Source organism: Triticum urartu, chromosome 2 (assembly GCF_003073215.2).
Source record: "Triticum urartu cultivar G1812 chromosome 2, Tu2.1, whole genome shotgun sequence".
NCBI lineage: Eukaryota > Viridiplantae > Streptophyta > Magnoliopsida > Poales > Poaceae > Triticum > Triticum urartu.
The window spans coordinates 688,241,128-688,247,867 of NC_053023.1; the positions used below are offsets into that span (position 1 = coordinate 688,241,128).

Here is a 6,740-nt window from a genome sequence, read left to right on the forward strand (position 1 = left end):
CCTCCGTTCCAAAATAAATTACTCGACTTTGTATTAACTTTGTACTAAAGCTAGTACAAAGTTGAGTCACCTATTTTGGAACAGAGGGAGTATTTTTTTGCGGGTGAAATGTCCTAAATTATGAAGCTGTTCTTTGCGCAGTTCCTTCTGGATCCCCCGTCCTCAAGCTGTTTGGTTGGAAAGAAAAAAAAACGATCAGAGAGAACAGCAGAAATGGAAAGAGCAAAAGGAGAGTTGAATGCCACAGCTCAGAACCCATAAATAAGTTCATCGGCAGTCTGCAGAAGTTAGCATTTCGAATTTGGGACACAAGTTCGGTGTTTTGAGCATGTCTGTCAACTGGAGCATAAACACTGACGGATGAGATGCGCAGCAGCCAATCTCTCCGGGACACGCGACACAACTTGCAGGCCGTTCATGTTCTCTAGCTGGCGCCATTTGATCTGCAGATAAAGATTCCATGCATGCACTTGCAAGTTGCAGAAACATACTGTTCCCGGTTGTGCCAATCAGCATAAATGGCAGGCTGCGTGAGGACGAAAATCTGAAGATGTTTTCTCCCCGAGGCAAGGGCAAAAGAACACGACTTGAGATGGAGACTGATCTTTCGTGGCTTCAACCAAGCGATTTGCATGTGACTGCTGCTGCATTGCAGTGCACGGACATGGAACAACAGTTGGTGGACAATTTCAAGATTATTTTTCAATATTAGCTTTCTAGCCTTAGCATCTCTAGCTGATTCCGAAAAAAACACGTCCCATAAAACCAGTTTCGGGTGCCTCCGAAAATTTGTTTGCGTGCCACACGGGCTCGGGTCGGAACAAATGCCGTAAACTCGCACGACAAAAACTTTGATATCAACTACAAACTCATATAGTAGATGCAATACACCGAATAAATATACAAATATCATACCATACTAGTATGATAATAGTTCACATTCAAAAGCATGCATAATATAAGAGGTAGCAAAGTTTGTCCAAAATAATGCGCAATCAAACACAATTAGGTAATCAAGCAACACCATTGTTGACAAGATCATCGCCACCACCACAGGCCATAGCACCACCATCATCAACATTGGCGGAAAAACCATCACCACCATTGCTGGAAGCACCACTACCAGCACCTTCATTGGCCGAAGCATCCCACCATTGTCGGAAGCACCACCACCACCACCACCACTTCCATTGGCCGAAGCACCACCACCACCGGCCATAAGATCATGAAGCTCTTGCCTCCTCCGAAATATGATCTCCATCCTTTTCAACTCCCAAAACCCATTGCCATCGGTTCCATGCCATTCAGCTTCATCATCTAGAGCCGGTCCTCCTCGGTGATCTTGTCTTCTTCCTATTTTTTGCTCCTCGAGAGCGATCTTGCGCTCCTCGAAGACACATCTTATCTCCCACTTTGTCTCCTTTTATAGGATCTCTTCTTGGCCAAGGCCACCTTAGTTTTCCAAATGCTTCTACTTCATGGGTTTTTTTAACTTCACCATTGTACTAATTTGCTCCCTCAAGCTAGAGGCTTCGTTGAACCTCTTCATACTATCTTTCTCAAACTTTCTTTCATCGGGCTTTCCCTTGTTTCTTTCTCCCCTTGGTGCATCGTCACTATCATCATCGTCTTTCAATTAATGAGTGCACCTTTCTTTGGTGGAGCTTCTTAATCCCTAAACATCCATTTCTCACTTCCGTGAAGCAAGTTCCAACAATGTTGGAACAAGAATGGTTTGCCTTTGAAAGCCGACATTTGCTTGAACCTTTCATGTGCAATGTGATCATACATTTGGAAAAAGGCAAGTATATATGAACTCAAATTGTCATCAAAGCAAACAAGACCATAAATGTGTATAACAAAATGACATCAAACTCACATAGTCATCAATTGTGCAAATACTTTGTGGTGCATTCCTCACTTGCTCCAAGCAACCACTCCAATGGCCACACTGTTTTTTGATCACATCTCACCGGGCTTAAAATGATTTTAATTAACACATAGATGGGGTTGGCATGAGCTTATAATACTTGTTCTCGATATGTTTCCAATATGTTTTTCTGGTTTGATGGTGGAGCACAAATGCTGTGGGACCGTGTCATATGTGAGATCTGGTTGAGTGTTAGGTGGTCATGGTAAATAGCCAACTAGAGCAAGGCCGCTAGGTTGGACTTCGCTGTTCATGACCCACTGCAATCCAAATATTTTTTGTGTGTGCCTAGGATGAGTTAAAATGTTATTATCCACTACCCCTATAAAAGCACGAGAGGCGGAGATCCCGAACATCTTCACTGTTCAGACCATCAAATCCTACGCTTCACGTTGCTTCGATGTTTAACACCAACCATGTTTAGCCACACTTAATTGCCTCACGCTGCCACCAGCGACGTCAAAAAGAACAACCGCTGCCCGCTGCCCACGCGCACACGTTCGCACGTCTCTCACCCCAACCTACTCGCTCCCGAGAAAAATCATCCCCAGTCCCCACCCGGCCTCGACTCGGCCTCCTCTTCTATGCCTCTCGGCCTCTCGCCTTCTACACGGCCGCCCGCCACACGCCGCCTGCCCACCACTTGCCCCCCACCGCTTCGAGGGCTAGCCTCCCCGCATCCCCCTTCGTTCCCGTCCCCGGTTGGGCCGCACGAGTGCCGCCACCACACCATCAGGGGACACCGCGGGAGTGCAGCCATCGCACCGCCAGGGTACGCCGCGCGTGCCGGTGATGCGTGAGCCGCCGCTGGTGCTGCGCCGATTGCCGCTTTCGACGATGCAGGAGCCACTCAATCCGACGAGGACGCGAGGCGCCTTCCGCATCTGAAACTTCCGTAATGTGCTCCTCCACTCCGCTTCTAACATGTCGTTCGTCCCTGGCTCCCAGTGATATCCCTGCTCGAGGAACTCCTCTGCCTCATCAGATGTTGAGTTAAGAGTTCTTCCATCTGCCCTCACCTCGCGACCTCTCCCCACGACCTACCACGCTCCCCCTGGATTGGATCCATCATCCATGTGCTTATTGGTGATTCCAGGCTGTTGTGTGTGTATTTGGTGATGTCTTGTTACCCTTTGGGGGACAACTTTTTAGTTTCAGAAGAATTGGGGTGCCGCTGAGTAGCAGGAAACTGCAATTCGAGAAATATTACCGTGGTTGGGGCGCTTCTAATGGTGGTTACAACAGCGAGGTTCAGATCGACTGCCTAAGCTTACCTTTGTGCGATCTATCAATTTTTTTCTCTATAGATGATGCCTATATTTGTAATCCCCATAGACTTCCTTTTGCAAAATGTTTGTATCGTTCATTTATGTTAGTTCATCCTGTACCTGCTGTAATTTGTTACTGAGTTGAAGGGATTGCAGTGTACAAAATGATACTTTTGCCAAGCATCTAGGAGAGAATCAACTTGTATGAAATTTTTAGCATTTACTTCTGGAGAAAATTTTAGTTAGCAAGTGCGGGTAAATATGATGTGATAGGATAGGCCTCCTGCCACGCAGCCTCTTTTGCAGAGAAAATGACAGTGTGATTAGTAATGAATGGTACAAGGTTCCGAAATTGACATGATATTGTGTTTAAATTTTCTTTACTTTATCATGTTACTTATGGGCGATTGCCATATTTTGACTTAGGTTCCTGATTTCCTCACTTCTCCAGAGGCGAAGGCTATTGTTCATGCGCCAATGTGAAGGTACAACTTCTAGCCAATGTGAATTCAATATTATGTTTATTTTCTTAAAGCAATACTGGTATCCATGTTAGTACATATCATTTTATCTTTCCCTTTTGTACATTATTTCTTTTAGACTTTATTAGGACTGCTTAAATATTCAAGATTTCCTTTCAGTCTTCTTTGGATTTAGGTGGATATTTGTTCGCAGGCTTAAATATCTTCCAATTGGTTGCGTTTTTCAATTTTTTTCATCGCACACGAGAAAATAGTAACAATTTGAATTTTTTACCTTATTTACAGTTCACTCATGCAAGCTTATTTCACTAGAAATACAAATGAGTAATCAAGAAGACACAGTTGCTCTTATGGTATATTCATGATGAACATATATATTTCTAGGTTATAGCCAATTCCAATGGTTTCTTGGTTCTTGAATGACAGGCTTTCAAACCTTTTTGCATGGTTTATTTAAGTTTTGTGTGCTCAAACCAATTACATTCAGTGAAGGAAGATCTTAATGAGGAGTCGAACGTGCAGCCCATCAACATCATTGTGACAAACTCTGAGCCTGGCGCTACCATCAACAACCAAATTTGTATGTATTCCTCATTTTTTAAGTCATCATGTATTTTACCTACTTGCCTGCTCTATTCTGCAAGGGACATTCGATTTTTTTTTGTAGCATTTCATCTCTGTACTTGCGAGCGCATCCATGCCGCTTTTAATGCTGAAACATTAAAAAGTTATTTTACACCTCCTATGTACCTGCAAGCTCATTCTTCTTATTTGATAACATAGCAACTTGTTGCTCTATTGATGGGCATTTTCTTTTTGGAGGTCCAGCAAACTTGATTACCTCTTCTATTTGATAATATACTTGCAGCTCCAAGGTCTTCACAGCTCTCTTAACTCATGTATATGTGTTCTGTGAAGAGGTAGCTAAAGTTTAGTACATTCAGAAGTTAAGCTCCTGATTTGCATTCATTTCTACTACATCAACGTAATTTTGGAATAGATAGCTCATGAGTGCCAAAAAGATGAGGTTGAATTTGGTTATCCAGAACATGATTTCGTCTTCTTATTGATAGCAAGGTGAACCTCAAGAAAAAATGTTTTATAGTGGACGTGGAATATTTGTGTGGCCTTTTTCCTGAGTGACTTTCGGGTTATGTAGAGATTTTTAGATATTTTTTCCTCGGTCAGATTTTGTGTGAGATGCCTTTTATCTAATGTGTACCTTTAATTCTATCTTATGTTGTTAGATGCTAATTTTGTGTAATAGTTTTTGACTGCAAGATCACCATAACGAGGCAGCTATCTTGATTTCATGTGTGTTCTTTCGGCACAAATGTACAATGTAACTTTTCATAATAATGATTCCATGCATCGTTGGTACCTTTTAGCATGCTTTTGGAGTTGAGAGATGATTTCCTGGTGGATTTGGCGGTGGTGATGCTATAGGTTCAACGATGTGGGTGCTAGAAGTGCAACTCTTATCAACAGAGAAAGTCTACTCTTGACAAAGGCCATGGTTGGTAGCTGGATCCAAAACGCAAAGAATAAAGGTTTATTTTCCTGGATCTCCTATGTTGCAGCTGATACTATTGTGTTATGTTGAAGTTTTATTTTCACTGCTTCCCTTCATCATGTGTGAGCTGAGGTACATTTCACTTCCGCCCCCTTCTATGCTCAATACTCTTTCTAAATCTAACAGGGTTCTTACCTGGAGTCTATATGTATGTAGGATTTTTGATTGGGAGGGGGCCAGTGTTTGATTAATTTATAGAATGGTCAAACATTTCAAGGATGTCTGTTCCAATTAATTTCTAGAATGCTCTGAGAGACATAGATGGAAATTGCAATTCTTTACTGTCATTGTACATTATGTAGATATATATATTTCACAAATCTCTGGTCGAATGTTTGATCAGGGTTGAGACTCCATCTCCTTTTGTTTTCTCATCTGACATTTTTGCTTTTAAAACACAGAAACTTGGCAAGAATAATTGAGATGCACATCCGATTGTGTCAGCGGATCGTTCCCTGATTATATGGACCTAACGGATTCATCTGTAATAATGATGTGGAAAGTAGTCATACTCAGGAACCTAAAAGAAAAGTAGTCTCTTCCTGAACCGTTCATGCAGTCATGGATGATGCTATGATGCATGTTCCTGCTTGATATAAATCAGTTTGCATGCTCTTTTATTTTTATATATACGGCCCTGTATTGTAGTAGTACAAGTATGTCTTAATCCTTTTGTTTTATTTATCAATTTTTTATCCAGGGATACAATTTACTTCTACTCTCATTATTTTAAAGCTTATCTATTTCCATGGCTCTACAGTTCCTTTGGAATTCGTAAACAATCTGAGCAGCTAAAATAAAGTGGATGTTGATTCTCAATAGTAAGGACCCATTTCCGAAATATTAGTTGACGTGAATCATCTTATGGTCCGCATATGCATGTAACAGTATCATGGTAAGCTAGCTGTACCAGTACCGATTACTTCCTTGACAATCTTTATGTGGATCTCCTTGTGAAACAGTATTTGTTAGTGGCGTCCCTTATTCATATTATGTTCTTTGTAGAATTTTATGTTGCAAACTGAACAAGAATAGATGACAACAGGACAGGAACCAAAATATATCGACACGTAGCTTTGTTTTTGTTGAGTCACATGTTTGAAAAACAATTGAATTGTTCAAATTTAACACAGTTGTTTCTGCACTGCTTTTTTTACCGACCATTTTCTATAGAACGTCTTTTTCTAACCCTTAGTTTTTTATTGAAATATACTGGAGTCATATTGGAAGCCACCTTTTGCTTTGGTGATTTCATGAAGTTTAGATTTTGATTTATCATTGTTCAACATATTCGGTGCATCATGTGAGTTCTTGGTATGGTCAAACGTGCTAACGTGCTCCTCAACTTTAGCCTTGTGGTGTGGACGCTGACGTGGCCGCCATAACGGCCACCACTTGTGGAAGATGCAACGGAGGTTGAGAGATGCTCTTTACCCTTCCGCTGCTTCCTGAACGCCGATGACCATCACTCTTCCTTTTAGCGCATA

The 6,740-nt window shown here is 41.7% G+C and overlaps 1 long non-coding RNA gene across 4 annotated transcripts; it reads left to right on the forward strand.

Annotated features, from left to right (window-relative positions):
- The first annotated feature begins 2,431 nt into the window (after positions 1 to 2,431).
- On the forward strand, positions 2,432 to 5,961 carry LOC125539757. Of its 4 annotated transcripts, XR_007297010.1 has the most exons (5): positions 2,435 to 3,179; positions 3,625 to 3,683; positions 4,107 to 4,260; positions 5,069 to 5,325; positions 5,410 to 5,961. It is a non-coding gene; the product is annotated as an uncharacterized LOC125539757 (long non-coding RNA). The 4 variants fall into 4 exon arrangements; XR_007297011.1 differs by having other exon boundaries at positions 2,432 to 3,683; positions 5,655 to 5,961; XR_007297008.1 differs by having other exon boundaries at positions 2,437 to 3,683.
- Positions 5,962 to 6,740: the final 779 nt, after the last annotated feature.